Here is a 19,613-nt window from a genome sequence, read left to right as displayed (position 1 = left end):
CATGTAGCTGTCCAGTTTTCCCAGCACCACTTATTGAAGAGACTGTCTTTTCTCCATTGTATATCTTTGCCTCCTTTGTCATAGATTAGTTGACCATAGGTGCGTGGGTTTATCTCTGGGCTTTCTATCTTGTTCCATTGATCTATGTTTCTGTTTTTGTACCAGTACCATATTGTCTTGATTACTGTAGCTTTGTAGTATAGTCTGAAGTCAGGGAGTCTGATCCCTCCAGCTCCGTTTTCTTCCCTCAAGACTGCTTTGGCTATTCGGGGTCTTTTGTATCTCCATACAAATTTTAAGATGATTTGTTCTAGTTCCGTAAAAAATGCCTTGGCCTTATTTTAAGAGACTAAATAATGAACATATTATTTTACATTTAAGTTACAAATAAAATATTTAAGTTGAATTGTTCATAATTCCCAATTTCAACATACTTTTTCAATTAACCGAGCAACCTCCCATCCAGAAGATCTCAGCTAAAGGGATTTTACAATTCTTATTTGGGTGTCTGTCACCCTCCCTAAACTGTGAAGTATCTGAGAGTCAAGAGGATGTTTACTCCACCTCCAGAGCCTCGTGAGGAGTTGCCATATTACCTGATTCCTTTGGTGACAAGACAGATACCCTACTCAACATAGCTTAAAAAAAAATCAAGCATTATCATAACTATACTGGGTGTCTCAAGGAATCTAAGGGCAGAACCGAGGCTGGACTTTGGAAACAAAAGGACCCAGGGACCCATAATGACTCTTTCCCCTAAACTTGGGTCTCTGCTTCTCCTGTAGGTCAGCTTCCTCCTTCTCTCTCACTTCTAAGCCACTGGGAGCTCTTGGTCCTTATGCTTTATATCTTTGACCATTTTGAGAAGATTCTTGCTAGGTTCAAGACTCAACATGTCTGCATAGGGGCTCTGCTTGGGTCAACATCTAGTCAGGGTGCAGGATCAGGATAAAGATCATGGTCATTAATGGGGTGACCAATAAGAGGGGTGGGTTGGGTGCAGCCAGGAGAAGGAAGTCCCAGAAAAGTGGGTACGTGGTGGCAAAAATACTATGTGTACAATACGGTAGCCAATGTATGTTTGTAGAAGAAAGAGGTGCATAATAGATAAAATGCCTGCATCTGAACAAGGGTCTAGCTCTCACAGGAGGGATGGAGAGCAGGGAATCTGAAGTAAAGGTAAATGAGGGAAAAGGCAGTTATGTGCATAGCCCTGGAGCTGGGCTCTGGGTTTGAATCCTAACTCTGCCCATTCCTGACTCTGTGACTTACCTTCTCTGTACTCCAGTTTCCCCTCTGTAAATTGGAGATGATAATCTTAGCATCACTTCATAGGGTTGGTGTAGGCTTAAATGAGCTAAAATTTGTAAAAGAATTTGATAGTGTCTAGCACATTGTAACCACAGGCCAAATGTTTGTTAAATTCACTGGCAAACATGCTGTATTTTAAGCATTGTTTTAGAACTCTAATTGTACAGTGGCGCTAAAACATAAAGCTTTTAGAGTAGGGACATTACGCAGGAAACAACGGGGAAAATGAATCGACAGAATACAATTGTCCTTTGGTATCTGAAGGGGATTGGTTCCAGGACCCCCCGCAGATATCAAAATCCATGGATGCTCACGCGCCTTATATAAAATGGTGTACTATTTGCACATAACCTATGAATATCCTCCTGTATACCTTAAATCATCTCTAGATTACTTATAATACCTAACACAATGTCAGTGCTATGTAAATAGCTGTCGGTGTGGGGCAAATTCAAGTTTTGCTTTTTGGAACTTTCTGGAATTTTTTTCTTCCAAATATTTTCCATCCATGGTTGGTTGAATCTGTGGATGCGGAACCCATGGATATGGAAGGCTGACTGTATGTGAAAAGGTAATCGTGCTACATGGTGAAAAACCTCCAGTCACACTTTCAATAATTAAAAAGTTAAAAATTTTATCGAAATCTCGACTCTGGCATTTGAACTTTTATCTTAAAGGGCTTATATGGAATGTTCACCCAGAACTGTTAGCCAAGTGCGAGCACAGCCATGCAAAAGCTATTGTTTAATTGTCTCCTAAAGGATACAAAGAATACTCTGTACATGCACTTTTGGCTGATTCAGCAAGGAGGTTAAAAAAAGTCTGGGTAACACCCATGTCTACTTGTTAGTGGTCTAAGACCCCAGGGACTCTGGTTCTGTTCAGAAATGCAAAGACTAACGGGTTTTGGCATCAGGCAAGCTTGAGTTGAAACCTGTCTGAGCTCAACAACTGACGTGTTCTGTAACTATGATAACTTACATGAGCGACTCCTTTGTGCCTCAGTTTCTTCATCTACAAAATGGGAATAATAATACATGTCTTCCAGAATTTTTTTTTTATATTCAATGACAAAGCCTCTTTTATGGATCTTGGCATACAGTAGGTGCTTATTAAATAGCAGTAGTCATCAGATGTATTTTAATTCATCCCAGTGGTCAAGTCATAGACTGTGGCCCGCACTGCTCCATAGTCTATAGTCCATGAGTGTAATTTAAAGGATGAACCACAAAATTCAGATTTGGGGGACTTTTTTCTTTTTTTTAATCTCTTCAAGGAGTTGAGAGTTTCTCAGGTCCCTTCATTTAGTAGTTCCCTGATATATCAAATTGGGAACCTTGAGACAACGCTCTTGGCTCTTTCTTTCATCTGCTCAGTCATTGCTGAATTCCTTCTCTGTGCTCGGAGATGCCAGTGCACGGGGCCAACCGAGGCCGTGCCTCCTTCACAGACTGTGACTCAGATCCTGTCACTTAGCTGTGTGATCCTAGACAGGTTACTCAACCTCTCCAAGCCTCTTTTCCTTCATCTGTAAGATGATAACAGTAGCTCCCTTATGGGATTATTGTCAGGACCCAGTGAGACATGTCTTTTCAACCCTGGGAGTGGAGAGGAGGAAGTAGGGGTGGTCTGTACTGGGTGCAGGCAGGAAGGGGGTCTCTTGTCTGTAGAGAATTTAAAATAATTATAACAGGGGAATTCCCTGGCGGTCCAGTGGTTAGGACTCCCCGCTTTCACTGCTGAGGGCCCAGGTTCAATCCCTGGTTGGGGAACCAAGATCCCACAAGCCACACAGCGTGGCCAAAAAAAAAAAATTATAACAGGATTAAGGTTGTTCTGCCTTTTATTATCACCACTCATTAGCAGTTTTAAACAATGTCAGCAATAAAATACTCCTCTCCACTCCCGAGATGACTGCTTAGCAGAGAACCTGGCATGCAGTACACTCTATAATATAGAGCAAATTATTAGCTCTTTGCATGCAGAGTGGTCCATGATGCAGCAACGCACACTTTTGTCATCCGTCTCACCCTAACCAAGGCTCAGCACACCCATGGTAGCCTTTGGTGGAGGGTCTAGTCTGATGTATCAACAACTCTAATATGATGGAATAAAAAGGAAGGCACTTTTGTTTTCTTTGGGAAAGAAATGATAAACCAAAGGCAATATGACATTCGGGCAAGATGCTGAGCTCTCCTGAAAGGAATTTAGTCAAATGTGAGGAATAAAGAACACATTTGTGAGCCCAGAAGACATTAGGCACTAAATCTGCTGCTAAGCAGCCCCTCTTGAAAATCTCAGCACTTCTTAAGGCTTCAGGATTTCAAAGTCTTTTTAGAGAGTGCTAAAAGGCTCTTTCACATAAGGTTCACTATGTTTTTCAGACACAGGTAACACGACTAAGCATCGTGCTCTTTTCACTAAAAAGACATTGATATGTATGTTGGAAATCACAATCGGAAGAACTGAATTTGAGTCTTTTTTTTTTTTCCTCATGTGCTTACTAATTGCTTACTAATTTTCTGATCTTGGGCAAGTTACGTAATTATCTTTGAATCTGGGACTTCCCTGGTGGTCCACCGGTAAACAATCTGCCTTCCAATGCAGGGGATGCGGGTTCGATCCCTGGTGGGGGACCTAACATCCCACAAGCCGTGGTGCAACTAAGTCCACGTGCCACAACTACTGAGCTTGGGCGCCTCAACGAGAGAGACCCTGCGCCACAAGCTACAGAGCCCTCGTACCCTGGAACCCGTGTGCCACAACTAGAGAGAGAAAACCCACACGCCACAACTAGAGAGAAGCCCGCATGCCGCAACTAAGACCCGACGCAGCCAAAAATAAATAAAATAAATATCTCTGAATCTGAGTTTTCAGGTATAAAAGCAGGCATTAAATCTTGCTCTACCTGCTCCACAGAGGGGCTTTATTGAGGATGAGACATTCCAGCTTGATATTACAATGTCTTAAAATAAAAAAACGGGAGCGTTCTCCTTCTCCGTGCATGCAGCCTAATTGACGGAGAGACCGAAAATGACTGCAATAAAATATTAATGACATTACGATAGAAGTCAGCCCAGGGCACCACCTGTCTCTTGCCTGTTCCAAAGAGATACCAGGATAACAGATGTGAAAAATGAAATGCTTTGAGCTGCTGGAGAGCCAGGAGGTGAAAAGATGAAATATTTACATCCTGGTGATTAATAGACAAAAGAGGTGGCTTCGATAGAGCTAAACCACAAACTCTTCTGGACGATGGGAATGAAGAAAGAAGAGTTGATGGCATGGAGAGTTCAACAGGAACACCCCCTGTGGGATGTGAAAACCTCTGCAGAAGCTAGCACCCAACTGACTACAGGGGAAGGGAAATCATTCTTCAATATTTGTCAACAATACTCTCCTATTTGGGGAAGGGGCCTCATGGGAACTGCTCCTTAATTCAATCCTTATTTCATTCATTTCATACCATGTTACTTTCTGAATGTCTAATACCAAGTCAGATATTATGGGGGGCGGAATATGAGTCCTCCATGGATCAAGATGCTTGCAATCCAGTGTCAAGATATGACATGCCACATAAGTCAAGTTGCAAAGTGCCAAACTTACCAAACTCCAGTTTATTCTGAAAAATTGTATCTAAAAAAATCTTATTTTTATTTCTGGCACCTAACTCAGGGCTTGGTCTATATTTCATAATGCACTAACTTGATTGGATATTGGCAATACATTTGTGACTATTATGAAAACTCTGAAAAGGGCTCTGAGAAAAAAAGTGGTTAATGTGGAATTCTGATCGGATTTTGTTGAGTCCTAAATAGTGAAAGGAAATCAGCCAAGCGTACTAAATAGCCCCTGGATCAAGCTGTGCCTGAAGCCTGTTAGGAATGGAACTCAGTGAGTCTAAAGCTGGCTTGGGAGGACTGTGCCCCTTGTAAAATAATCTTCGGTGGTTATCAGTTTCTTGCATTCGGTGAGTAGGTAGGTGCAAAGCTGGGGCCTTTGGAATAGCTGGAAGAAGAAAGGAGAGCATAAAAATCCCATGTGAGAAAAGCAAAAGGAGATGCTCCCAAACCCTACACTACTCTTGGGCCTCCTGGACTCCATCACTGGCGGTAGGAACTTTCATGGAGGTTTCACTGGAAGCTGGCACCTCCACTAGACGCTTCTCTGAGTAGAATCACTATAAATTTTCCCTACTTAAGAAAACAGATTTGATTTCCCCAAGTCTCTCTGTTTATTACCATTGATTACACCATAGTCCTGGTGAGGCATCTGTGCACCTACCCCTAGATATTCAGTAACATGAGGCAATGCATTCTCCCTACTGCTAAGACCAAAACTAGTTGGAGAGTCTCCAGTGAGGAAGAGAGGGCAAGAGCCCTCCCAAAGGAGGGAGGGATATATGATGATGCACAGATTGTGAAGAGGGTGGCATGTCCAGGAGACTTTATTAACCCACATGGCATAATAGTTGGCATACAGGCTCTGGAGCAAGACTGTCTAGGTCGGAATACCAGCTCTGCAACTTACTAGCTATTACATAACCTCTCTGTTTATTGGTTTCCTCATCTATAAAATGGAGGTTAAAATACCACCCACCTCATAAGGTTGCTCTGAGGATTAAATAAAATAAAGTAATACGTAAAGTGTATAGTGTAACATCTAGCACATAGTAAATGCTATATATGGGCTAGTTATTGCTAATTCTATCCAGGTAATGTTTTAGGTGGAGAGGTAAGAAATGAACTGGATTTCATTCTAAAGGCAGTGGGAACTTGTATTAAGTTCCTAGGAGTGCTGTAAAAAATCACCACAAAACTGGATGACTTAAAACAGCAGAAATTTCTTCTCTCAAAGTTCTGGAGGTCCGGAGTCTGAAATCAAGGTGTAAGCGGGTTGGTTCCTTCTTGGGGGCTCTTAGAGAAGAAACTGTCCATTCTCCCTGCTTCTGGTGGCTGCCAGCAGTCTTTGGTATTCCTTGGCTTGGAGATGTATCACTCCAATCTCTGCCTTTGTCTTCACATGGTATTTTCCCCTGTATGTTTCTTCTCTCTGTGTTTCTGTGTGTTCTCTCTTCTTCTTATAAGAACACCAGTCATATTGAATTAAGGCTCCTCCTAATCCAGTATAAATTCATCCTAACTTGATTACATCTGCAAAGGCCCTCCTTCCAAATAAGGTCATATTCTGAGGTTCGAGTGGACGTGAATTGGGGGGCAGGAGCTATTCAATTCAATATAGAAGTCAGGGAGGTGACCCGAGCAGATTTTGATTTTATAAGGATCACTCTGGCTGCGGCATGGAGAACAACATGTAGGGAGTGAAGGGGCTGTTACCGCGATCCGGGAGAGAAATGGAACAAGAAGTAGGGTTAGAAAGGTGGAGAAAAATATGAGTGATGGCCAAGAAGACGAGCCAACCATTCATGGTCATGACCGGATATCAGGGAAGATGGAGAGGAGGAGCTAGTATGACTTGGAGAGCTGGTGGACCACTGATTCTGTTCACCGAGAGGAACTACTGAAGAAACAAAAGTTTTGGAGAAGGAAGGATCTATGCTTGTTGAGTGAACGGAGGTTGAAATGATGATTTCACTTCACGCCAAATTTCTACTTGCTTTGAGAGCCTAGTTCTCAGCCAGTCTCAACTTTATAGACTCCGACTGCTAACCAAGAGTTGTTTCAATATTTTTAAAGGCCAGTGTGGATTTTTTTACTTTCATAGATAATTTACAGAATGGCATTGCATGACAGCAAACCTCTACTTAACTGATCCAATAACTTATCTTACTGATGGACGTCCCCAACATGTTAAATACTCATAGCTAGCTGGCCCTGTCTAGTCCACCTCCCATGTCTGCATCATCAATTATGTTGTATCTTTACCTAGAGGCAGTAGGTGTGTTTCCAAATTTGTTTATGTCAGCTGTATTTGCAATTGTTAAAACAGAATGTAATTAAATACAGTACAAACAACAGAATGTGAGTGTGAAAAGAAAGCAAGTTTTGGTTTCTATAAAAAGTTGAATGCTTCAGAAATACTGTTTCCTCCTTTTTTTAAAAAACATTTTTATTAGAGTATAATTGCTTTACAATGGTGTGTCAGTTTCTGCTTTATAACAAAGTGAATCAGTTATACATATACATATGTCCCCATATCTCTTCCCTCTTGCGTCTCCCTCCCAACCTCCCTATCCCACCCCTCTAGGTGGTCACAGAGCACCGAGCTGATCTCCCTGTGCTATGCGGCTACTTCCCACTAGCTATCTATTTTATGTTTGGTAGTGTATATATGTCCATGCCACTCTTTCACTTTGTCCCAGCTTACCCTTCCCCCTCCCCATGTCCTCAAGTCCATTCTCTAGTAGGTCTGCATATTTATTCCCGTCTTGCCACTAGGTTCTTCTGACCATTTTCTTTTTTTTAGATTCCATATATATGTGTTAGCATACGGTATTTGTTTTTCTCCTTCTGACTTACTCCGTTTCATTTCTTTTTGTGGCTGAGTAATATTCCATCGTATATATGTGCCACATCTTCTTTATCCATTCATCTGTTGATGGACACTTAACATGCTTCCATGTCCTGGCTATCGTAAATAGAGCTGCAATGAACATTTTGGTACATGACTCTTTTTGAATTATGGTTTTCTCAGGGTATATGCCAGGTAGTGGGATTGCGGGTTCGTATGGTAGTTCTATTTGTAGTTTTTTAGGGAAACTCCATAGTGTTCTCCATTGTGGCTGTATCAATTGACATTCCCAGCAGCAGTGCAAGAGTGTTCCCTTTTCTGCACACCCTCTACAGCATTTATTGTTTCTAGAGTTTTTGATGATGGCCATTCTGACCGGTGTGAGATGATACCTCATTGTAGTTTGGGTTGGCATTTCTCTAATGATTAATGATGTTGAGCATTTCTCTCATGTGTTTGTTGGCAATCTGTGTCTCTTCTTTGGAGATATGTCTATTTAGTTCTGCTGGCCATTTTTGGATTGGGTTGTCTGTTTTTTGGTATTGAGCTGCATGTGTGGCTTCTAAATTTTGGATATGAATCCTTTGTCAGTTGCTTCATTTGCAAATATTTTCTCTCGTTCTGAGGGTTGTCTTTTGGTCTTGTTTATGGTATCCTTTGCTGTGCAAAAGCTTTTAAGTTTCATTAGGTCCCATTTGTTTTTTTTTGTTTTTATTTGCATTTCTCTAGGAGATGGGTCCAAAAGGATCCTGCTGTGATTTATGCCATAGAGTGTTCTGCCTATGTTTTCCTCTAAGAGTTTGATAGTGTCTGGCCTTACATTTAGGTCTTTAACCCATTTTGAGTTTATTCTTGTGTGTGGTGTTAGGGATTGTTCTAATTTCATACTTTTACATGTAGCTGTCCAGTTTTCCCAGCACCACTTATTGAAGAGGCTGTCTTTTCTCCACTGTATATCCTTCCCTCCTTTATCAAAGATAAGGTGACCATATGTGTGTGGGTTTATCTCTGGGCTTTCTATCCTGTTCCATTGATCTATATTTCTGTTTTTGTGCCAGTACCATACTGTCTTGATTACTGTAGCTTTGTAGTAGAGTCTGAAGTCAGGGAGCCTGATTCCTCCAGCTCCATTTTTCGTTCTCAAGATTGCTTTGGCTATTCGGGGTCTTTTGTGTTTCCATACAAATTGTGAAATTTTTTGTTCTAGTTCTGTGAAAAATGCCAGTGGTAGTTTGATGGGGATTGCATTGAATCTGTAGATTGCTTTGGGTAGTATAGTCATTTTCACAACGTTGATTCTTCCAATCCAAGAACATGGTATATCTCTCCATTTATTTGTATCATCTTTAAAGAAATTCTCGGTTTCCTTCTTAAAAAATGCTTTTAAATTAGGTGTGGGCATGAAATTTGCAAAAGATGGGAAACAAAGAAAATTCTACAATGGTTCTGTTCTCAGATTGCTCTAAAAGTATTTTAAAATTATTTGCCCTCCTTTATGGTCAATCAATTTCGAGTGTGGTTTATGCAAAATAGAGAGTATAGAATTCCCTTCAGTGGACCCATACTCACATCCAGCTGAAATAAACTATTTTAAGCATGTATTATTTTTTTTAAATACATATTTTATTTTTCTCCTCGTTTATTCTACTACCACTTTTGAAATGTGCCTTCAACTATCTCCAGGCTACAAATCATACCTTCCCTTCAGCATTAAAGTTATTAGGTTAAGTTTCCAATTCCAATTTCTTTAGTCAAAATTCCCCGGACAGATTTATGAGATAAAAGGTCCCCATACGGCTGTTCGGCTGCTCTTCAGCTTCTCCCGGCTGGATCAAAGGTGTTGAGGGCAATGATGGTGATTGATTTCTTCTATCTGAACTGCCTCCGGAAATGTTAATGGTATGCAAATGAGTGCAGAATGATGGCCTCTCTTGGAATCAAGGAGAGTATTTTAAATTCGTACTGCACAGGGATGCCAGATATAAGAACACAAATAGCAAGAAGAAAAACTATAGTTACTAGAATCGGAGCGTGTTCTGTTGTAAAACTCAGGCTGTGGCCCAGGTGGTCCAACAGTTCAAGGACCAACTATGATGCCCAACTCTCATCTATATTGCTTGATTTCCTCACAGCAACCTTGAGAGACTATCACTTTTGACAGATAAAGGATCCAACGTTCAGAGAGTTTAAGTGGTGCACCCAAGGTCACCCAGACATGGAGTTGGAACTAGCAATCAAATCCAGGTTTGTTCTTCTGCAAAGCTTTCACTCTTCCTGCCATGCCAGAAGATGCAAATAATGTGCTAGAAAGATTGCAAAGAACTAGGCAGCCAGAGGGTTGCAAGAGTTGCAAGGGGGTAAACACAAATCCTTTGAGTGAAGTCAGCTGCCAGGAGGCTCAAAGGCCATTAGCAATGCGTGTCTGATCACTGCTCAAAATCTTTCTGACAGAGGGGATCACGGTGCTAACTGAAACACTAGGCAGCGTGAAAAGAACCCGTGTTAAGTAAAAATATCTAAGTGCCAAGGAAAAAGAAGTAGCTCATGACTGGAAGCAGCAGAGGAGGCTTTCTAAAGGGAGGACATCTCAGGATCGGTTTGGGGTGTTGGCGAGATTTTCACAGAAATAGCCCTAACATTTGTGGAGTTCTTTATAGTTGAAATAACACTTTTTCAGGAAAATAACATAAGTTATTTGTCTCTCAGAATGCCCCCGTGGGTTAGGGTATGCATTATCATTTCTAATTGAGAGATGAGGAAACATGCACAAAGTGATTCGACGAGTTGTTCAAAGTCACAAGAGCAAGTTGGAAATTGACATGGGATGAGCATCTAAGCTGGCACTGTCCAGTAGAAATAGAATATGAGCCGCTTATGGAATTAAAAAATTCTTAGTGCACACATAAAAAAGGAAAAAGAAACAGTTGAAATTCACGTCAATGGTATATTCTATTTAATCTTGTATACCCCAAATATATCATTTCCATGTGTAATCAGCATGTAACCAATATGCAAAAAGTTATCAATGAGATAATTTGCATTCCTTTTTTTTTCTTGGTATTGTCTTCAAAATCTGGTGTGTATTTTATGCTCACAGCACATCTCAATTTAGACTAGGCACATTTCAGGTGCTCCATATCCACACGTGGCTGGCGGCTACTATACTGGACAGAGCAGAGTTTTTCTGATTCCTTGTCTTTCTGCTCTGCTAAACTGTCTCACAAATACAGATGGAGGGAGATGGGCATCTCATGCCAAGGGAAAAGGTGGAGCAGGTAATCGTGGAGGGATGCAGTTGGTACCTCAAAACGTGTAATGAAAGAGGTTAATAGTTAAGGAACCCAACAATGGGTGCTCAAGCACCCCAAAACTAGGAAGAGTGGAGCTACAAACACTCCTGGAGCCTGGAAAATCCTGTAGCCTTAGGAAATGGCTGCCTGATAGAAACTGTGGCCTTTGGTAGAGAAATGGAACCACTGTTAGTCCACCATCCAGCCGGGTAGACAGTGGGGAGATAAATCCAATGGCCTCTTTGCCTTCCCATCCTCAAGTCTCCAGCCAGTGCCTCTCATTGTCCAAACCCGACCAGCAGTTAGAGGTAGGAAGCCTGTTGATGCATCCATAAAGGTTAGCCTCCTGAGGCACAGAGAAAGGCAGAGAAGGATACAGCCTGGACCTGGAGGGCAAGAAATCAAAGGCACAGAAGTGTGGGGCATGTTTACTGGTTTGGATGGAGAGTTACAGTACGAGGACAGTGGTAGCAAGTGACATGATTGAAAAGTCGGGCAGGAGCCAGGTAGTGGATGGGTTGTAATACAACGCAAATGAGACTGGTTTAGAGTCTACAGGCAGTAGCAATCCATGGGGGGGCTTTAGTGTGAAATATTCTATAATCAAAATGGGGCACAAGAAGATGATCCTAAAAGGCATTACACTCTGTGTTGGGGTTTGGAGACGTGAGTTAGTTTCACCCCTCACCTCTCAAATGAACCTGCCGAGAAACAGATAAAAGAGGCAGACAGGAATCAAGACACTTTATTACTAGCAAAAAAGATGGGGACCGTGGCTGCAAAGTGAGTGAACAATGGGGGTCCTAGGCCTTCTTTTTGTACTAGCTACAGCTCCTCAGCCAGAGACGGAGCATCTGGGCCACTGCAGGGCTCACTGAATCAGTGGGTTCCCTAAGGGGAGGAAAGCAGCCTGCATGGGCAGGCTCCCGGTGGAGAGAGGAGGATCCGCATTCTCACCCCACATAAGGCTTGGACACGAATACATTACACGGGACTCTTACTCTCCGTGAGATGGAGAGGGACAAGTATAGATGCAGAGAAAACAGGAGCTTGTGCTCCGTACATTCCCGTGAGGTCTCCTCCCATCTCACAGATCATAAAGAAAATGGGAAGAAGCAAAATACAGCTTCTTCTTCCAGAATAATGTTAGGGTGGAGTAACTCCAGGTGGTTAGACCAGTTCACACTAGTTAGAAACTGGTTAGCGCCAGTTAGGAAGCTATTCTGTGGGAGGACTTAAATAGTGTTAGAAAAAGAAATATAGGGACAGTTAGTAAATACACGGGATTATGGCATCAACAGGTACTGGTACCCCAGTTGACGTGGATGACTCAGGTACAAGGAAGTGCTATTAGAAAGAAAATGCATTTTGGGGGGATGAGAGAATCAAGGACAGGCTGAGCCAGTGGTACCTGTGGGAGATGCAGCTGAAGCTGTCCGGCAGGATGCTGATGATGGACATCTAGAGCTCAGAAAATAACATGGTGTTAGAGATGCTGACATGGAACCATCCAGAAGTGATGGCTGAAGTCACGATAAATCCCCCAAAGAGAAACAAGAGATAAAATGGCTAGTTAATGGTTCTTTAAATTTAAAAGAATTAGGGCTTCCCTGGTGGCGCAGTGGTTGAGAGTCTGCCTAACGATGCAGGGGACACGGGTTCGTGCCCCGGTTCGGGAAGGTCCCACATGCCGCGGAGCGGCTGGGCCCGTGAGCCATGGCCGCTGAGCCTGCGCGTCCGGAGCCTGTGCCCCGCAACGGGAGAGGCCACAGCAGTGAGAGGCCCGCGTACCGCAAAAAAAAAAAAAAAAAAAAAAAAAAAAAATTAAAAGAATTAAAATAAAAAATCAATTCCTCAGTCACACTAACTATATTTCACGTGCTGCTAAATAGTTATGTGTTTAGTGGTATTTGGATAACAAAGATACCGAATATTTCCAGTCATCACAGGAAATTCTATTGGACAGTACAGTTGTGGAGTGTTATCTATTGGGTGAGGATGGTGATTGGAATAACACTTTACTTTTTCTCCCCAACACACGTGAAAGAAAAGAAATGAAACTACTAAAGAAATGGCGCACAGAGGCAGAGAAGCTTTCAAGGAGTAAGATGATCAAGAAGATGCCTCCAGGGAAAATACAGCTTTTAAAATGTTGGTTAGGCAGAACTCTACCTAGGCTGAAGTCATTTATGTAAAGGAATAAGAGAAAAGTGAACTTGGACTGGTAGATGGAGGAAGTTAACATTGTTAATCGTCAAGGAAAGATCAGACTCCTGGTTTGGAGGACAAGGACCCAAAAATCACAGCATGGGAGGACAGTGTTTCCCAAATCTGTTTATTCACATCTATTTTTGAGTGAACGGACATTGAGCAAACACAATTATAGCACTCATTAAATGTTGATTGTCTCTGCTCTTCTTCCTAGCTTGAGTTTTCCCCCTCTTGGATCCACAGTTAGTGTGAAGAGCACAAATGAAACATGTATCCAATCCTCAAAGAGTTTATAGTGTAGAAGGAAAAATACAGCAAGAGCATAGCACAATGTAGAAGGAGATTAATTCCCCAAAGAAATATACAAATGAAACACTCAAGGAGGTCACAGCTAGGCGGAAGAGAGAGGGTCTTGGTGGAGAGGAGGTGAACTTTGAGCTGAGTTTTGAAGAGTGGATAAGGTTTAGGGATGAAAGGAATTTTATACCAGGTAGGGGGAAAAGCATAAGCAAAGGCACGAGTGTAATAAGAGAAGAAGAATATTCAGGAAACTGAGAATGTTCCACTATAAACTAGAGAATAGTTAATATGAAATATATTAATAACAGATAAGGATGAACATGATGGTCTAGTTCATGGCACATGGGTGGTCTTAAATATAAGAGAAGGAGAATAGCACAAAAAGGTTATCTAACCGGAGCAGAAAAAACAAATATTCTGAGGTTCTGCAAATTCCAGGTCAACTTTGATTCTTCTTTGAATGAATGAATGTCAAGGCTCTGCCTTACTAGGTAACAGTTATCTACAGCTTGAAATAACACTTCCCTAGGTGCTATTGGGTACCAACATGCATCCAAACAACCAACTCAAAACTCTGTAAGAAACCCCACTTTCTCACCCAATCTATTGTCCAAACCATTAGCTTACACCACTATTGTCTGACACAGATGTTTAAGTTAGACAAAATTGCTTTAATACAGCTAAAACATCTGCTGCATTTAATAATAATCCTCCTGCTGTTGCAACATATGGCATCATCAGAAACTTTATTCCAGGGCCCTCAGAGCTTCGGAGATACCTCGAAATGCCATGATTACCATAAGTAGGTTTCGGCAATTCTCAAAGCTGAAAGAAAAACTATTAATTCATTTTAATATTTAAAACAAATATGGGCCATTTGGATCATGTGCAAGAGAGGTGGGATTACAAAAACTACAATAACCGAAGAGAGATGCTGTAAAACGTAGCTTCCAGATGGAAAATTCCTTTCACAGGTCTGTATAAGACACGTTCTCAGCCTGTCCCAGGCTCTCCTGAATTAGATGAGTCCTCCTCCAAATTTTTAACAGGGATCACGGTGGGCACAAGTCTCTTTACTATTTTTTTTTTTTTTTTGGCCATGCCACGTGGCATGTGGGATCTTAGTTCCCTGACCAGGGGATCAAACCGGAACCCCCTGCGGTGGAAGTGTGGAGTCTTAACCACTGGACCACCAGAGAAGTCCCAAGTCTCTTTACTTTTATACAGAAGAATTATTACAACATGACCCTGGTTTAGGTGGAAGTGAAAGGAGCCAAAATTTGAATTCAACATAACTCAGTTAAATAAATGTTAATCAGAAGATCTTATATTTCAGCCATTGTGCTGGACAAATACCAGAGAATCAGATGAATCATGTAGAATAGCTGCCTTTAAGTAGCCCTTATTGGCCACGGAAAAAGAGAAATGCAGACTAGTAAACATTATAAAGTATGACAGGTTCTATGATACAGTTAACTTTAAGGCATGTTGGAAGTATAAGAAAAACATTTCAACTCAACAAGCAAGCCTCACTGAGGAAGGGATGCTGGAATGGTATATCCAGGCAAGAGACATTACTCTGAAAGTAATGAGAGGGAGGTGGCTTTCTAGGCTGAAAGAACCACATGACACAGAGTAGGGAAATAGCAGTTCAGGGAGCTGATGGTCATTTGGTTTCATGTGTGTGGCAAGGAGGCAGAAAGGGATGTGACGAGAGAGTAAAAACGGTACATCCTGGAGGACCTGTTGGGTCATGCATGGGGGTCTGAATTTTATCTTGGAGGGAATGTTACCATTGAAGGGTTTTCCTGCAGAGAAGAGTGACATCAATGTCATCGTCATCACAGCATCCTCTCTAATATGCCTTCAGCGCATCCTCCGCCTTGGGCTGAGAACCAACTGTTCATCCTTAATCTCACCACAACCTTGGAGGAAGGTAGGATCATTATGATCATCTTACACCCACAAAATCAAGGTCTTTAGAGGAGAGTAGTTTGCCTAAGTCCCTACACCAGGAAGCACAGGAAGTAGGACTGGAATCCAGATCTTCCAAACATTGACGATTTTGCTTTTGACACCTATGGTGTACTGGTTCTGAACCAGACCAGGTTTTGGGGATGGAGACCAAGAGACCAGACAGGTAAGGGATGCTTAGTATGCTCTGTGCTAGTTACAACTGATGACAAAATTGTTAAAAAAGAGAAAAAGACCAAGTCCTTGCCTCCCAGAAAAAAAGAGCCAATATGTGCTCAACTTCTTGAAGCCGATCATCTAAATTAAAAATGTCAACATTTGGGCCCATTCAGTAGTTTCTTCCTGGTATTGTGCCAGGTGCTATGGGAGGGAACAGGGTTATGGTAAAGTTGAGAGCCACCTTCGAGGAACTTTGTTAAAAACCTAGTTTAGAAGAGACCTTGAGCAAAGAGTTTTAGCATTTGCTCGTTCCTCCTGTCTGCTTGCTCTCGACCTTAAGAACAATGCCTGCAACTTCAGGTTATCCAAGGAAAAAGCCTGATTCTCAGGACTTCAAGTATCTCATCATGGTGTGGGACCCACCAAGCAAAAGGAAGCATGGCTCATGTGCCACTTATCCTTTAGCTATTGCTTGGCAATTTTTCTTTGGAAAAATGATTAGTAACCATTATTAAACATTATTATTAAATATTGACAATCTCAGTCATTTCAGAACCATTTATTCCTCACTGGTTTTCAGAAACTACTGCCATAGGTCACTCTTAAGGGACAGTTTATCCTAACAAACAGGCATGCAGTGATTCAGATCCAGTGTGGCATGCTGTAAGAGAGATCCGTAATAGATTTTGTTCATTTTGACATACAGAGCACATTGAACAATGCCTACTGCACAGGTTAACACTCAGTTAGTAGATATTTTCCCTGGGTGGAAAAGTGCAGTGTACTCCAGAAAGTACACAACTTTGCTGCGAGGTATCAGAGGAAACCTGCTTCCCAACGTTGCCAGTCTTCATCAGATCATATAGATCTTGGCATCAGTACCTTTGCTAATTCTTTCTCCCCTCTCTTCCGATAATTAAAATTCTATTCATCCAATCCAGAGGAGAGACTGAGTGTTACTTGTCTCTGTAATTCCGCCATGAACGGGTGGATGAATAAATAAATGAATTATCATGCGAGTGCTTATAAGTGCCCTGACAGTGTTCTCTCTTCCTTCAAGATGTTTATATGTGTTGTTTGAGACCTTCATGCCATACTCTTTACTGCTTCTCTATTGAGTTTTAAATCCTATTCACAAGTCAACTCAGGCATCATTTCTTTTAGCTAACCTTCTATCAACCTTCAGTTTAGGTAGAACCCAAACACCACATAGGTGTCTGTGTAGTTGTTCATCTCCGTCCATAAACTATGTAAGACCAGGAACTGATTGCTAGTCACCATTATAGTCCCAGCGTCCAGCAAAGCTCATGGCACATAATAGATCCTCAATAAATGAATTAATTCATTGATGAACATATTAAGTCATTTAAATATTTCCTTTGTATTCTACCACAAGAGAAAGCCAGTTCTCGAAAAAAAATCCTACAAAACTTGAACATTTCTGTAGAATAAGACCTCTTGGTTCTGTATGCAAGTGCAAAAATAAAATGCAATTTAGTCACCCTTGAGATAATTTCCTAAGGAAAAAGGATCTGCTGTCACTTAGGCACTTGCAATGTTTTCCTTCACATGATATAGAATTTCTAACAGTTGCAGTATTATAATTAGCTCTGAAGATGTAAATGGGGTTGGATTTGTGAATGACATTTAAAATACCCAGAACCTAATGCTGAGTTCTGATCACTGTACACCTGAGGAGAACCACCATCCTGATTTCCTTCTGTATGAATAACTTTCAACCGGGGTTTCACCTGAGACAAGCCAATCCATAACATGTTCTCAAATGAGTCCTCTTGGGATTGAGCTATGCTGGCTGATTCATATAAATCATTGTACACCATCATGCTAGTAAAAACTCTTCACTGAGCTGCAAGGGCTCTGCACACAATATTTCTAACCATTAAGGAGCCTCTTCAGGAAGGGTATTATTATCCCCATGTTACAGATGGAATAGCTAAGACTCAGAGCTTGCTCAAGTTCACTAGAATAGTAAGCAACTAAGGAAAGATTTCAAATCCTGGGCAGTCTCATTTGAAAGCCTGTGCCTTCTCTGCCCATCTACCACTGAGGAAGTTCTCAGGGACAATGGAAACCTGAATCAGAGATCAATATCAGTGGAAAGAAACTTTAGCACTGAATGATACAGAGCCAGCTAGCTTAGATACTAGCACGGGAGGGAAAGAGGGTGGCCAATATACCGCAAATGCTTTATCAGAATTGTACACACAGGACTATAACAAAACAACAGCATATTTTACTTAATCCTCGGAGCAAAGAACCTTCCACCAAAAGAGCCTCTTCTTGTATTTCATCTATAAAAAAAATGAGGCTGACTTATAGTTTTGTATTGCTTTATATATGTCACCTTATTTGAGGCAAACACAATGCTGAAATAAAAGATATTGTCCCAAGTACGGATGAGGAACCTAGGACTGAGAGTTAAGCGGTTTAGGTGGCCAACTAGGAGGTAATATGGCCGCGGAAAGAATTCTAGCGAACTTTTCACCACATTCGAGTTGTCACTTGTTCTCACCTCTGTGTATTATTTTCTTCTTCCTTCCATCAACTTAAAAAAAATAAAGATTAGAGAGGATGGAGGAAGCTCCCTTCACCATGTTAGATTGCTACATCATAGTGACTCTAAGACACTGAACTTGAAGAATGGGAAAAGAAGAAAAGCCTTATGAGTATGATAAGGCAATCATTTTCAGTGTCTCCAATATTTCATATACATTAAATAAAAGACTGAGCTTCCCAGACAACTTAACCACAATTGCAGTTCTGGTTGTGACAGAGCATCAAGAACAGTTGATGAATTATTAATACAGCAACATTGTCTGAATTGGCATAGATCCCATGGAAAGAGTGACGTGCCAGGCTGGCATCTGCTCTGTTTTGCAGAAGAACACAATGTATAGGTATATATAACCTGGAAGATACTGGGAGATGTTTATTGTTCAAGGTGATTTCTTTCTTAAAAGTTATTTTTCTAAATTATTTTATAGTGATGTTCACAGCAACTACAATAAATCTATTAGAAGGTTCCATAACTGTTTTAGGCTTCAACTTAGAAACGTCCTAATGCTGAATCCTATGAACTCCATGTAGGTTCTGGAAATTCAGTAGTTTCCTCTGTGCCCCTGGCAACAACATAGGGCAGTGAGAGTTGAGTTTTGTCAGGTTGCACCCTGCCTGTCCACCTCCTTCATTATCACGCAGACCTGGCTTTGCTCACTTTACAGATCCATGTTTCACTGATGATTCAATCAGGTTAAAATGAAAAAAATGTTGCATTTTTTGAAGCTACTCTCTTTATAATTTCTCAAACCATTATGGCATAAAGCTTAAAATAATAAGCGTGTGTCCACAGATATAACTTTAAAAAAGAGCCTGGTATGGTAGAACTAGTAAATCTATTGAGCATAGGATTCCCAAGAGCATATAAACATGCTGAACATAAAATATGCTCATTCTATAACCAATTTTAACACATTCCTGTTATTCCTATTTGAACATTACTTTCAGAGGCAAAGATATGCATGAATTTTTAATATATGAATAATTTTAATAGGAGCAAATCTTTATTTTTTTGAAAGCTAATTTTATTTTGGGGAAACATATCATTTGAGGCCGAAGCTATTTTTTAAAACCTTATAACATCCACTCAGTCAGAATGTCCAAGAAACTCCTTTATCTTAACCTCCTCCAACTAAAACTCATGGTCTCCACCTTGAACCAACTTGCTTTCCTTTCTGCCTCCCCTATCCTGGGATTGGTATCATGTCCCATAAAATGTATTGTGTTCAATGATGTCTTCTGAAAATCAGGATGAGGTATTAGGAACTACACATGTAAAAGATTTTCCTCTGAGCTTCCTATAATTTGAATTGCTATGTA

General features: G+C 41.1%; 1 protein-coding gene across 1 annotated transcript in view; it reads right to left on the bottom strand.

Annotated features, from left to right (window-relative positions):
• The window catches only part of ADCY8 (adenylate cyclase 8), a 223,685-nt gene that overhangs the window by 157,559 nt on the left and 46,513 nt on the right, over positions 1–19,613 (bottom strand). The window lies entirely within an intron of this gene.

This window comes from Physeter macrocephalus, chromosome 15 (assembly GCF_002837175.3).
Source record: "Physeter macrocephalus isolate SW-GA chromosome 15, ASM283717v5, whole genome shotgun sequence".
NCBI lineage: Eukaryota > Metazoa > Chordata > Mammalia > Artiodactyla > Physeteridae > Physeter > Physeter macrocephalus.
The sequence above is the reverse complement of the archived record's forward strand: the minus strand, read 5'-3'. Positions and strand labels throughout refer to the sequence as shown.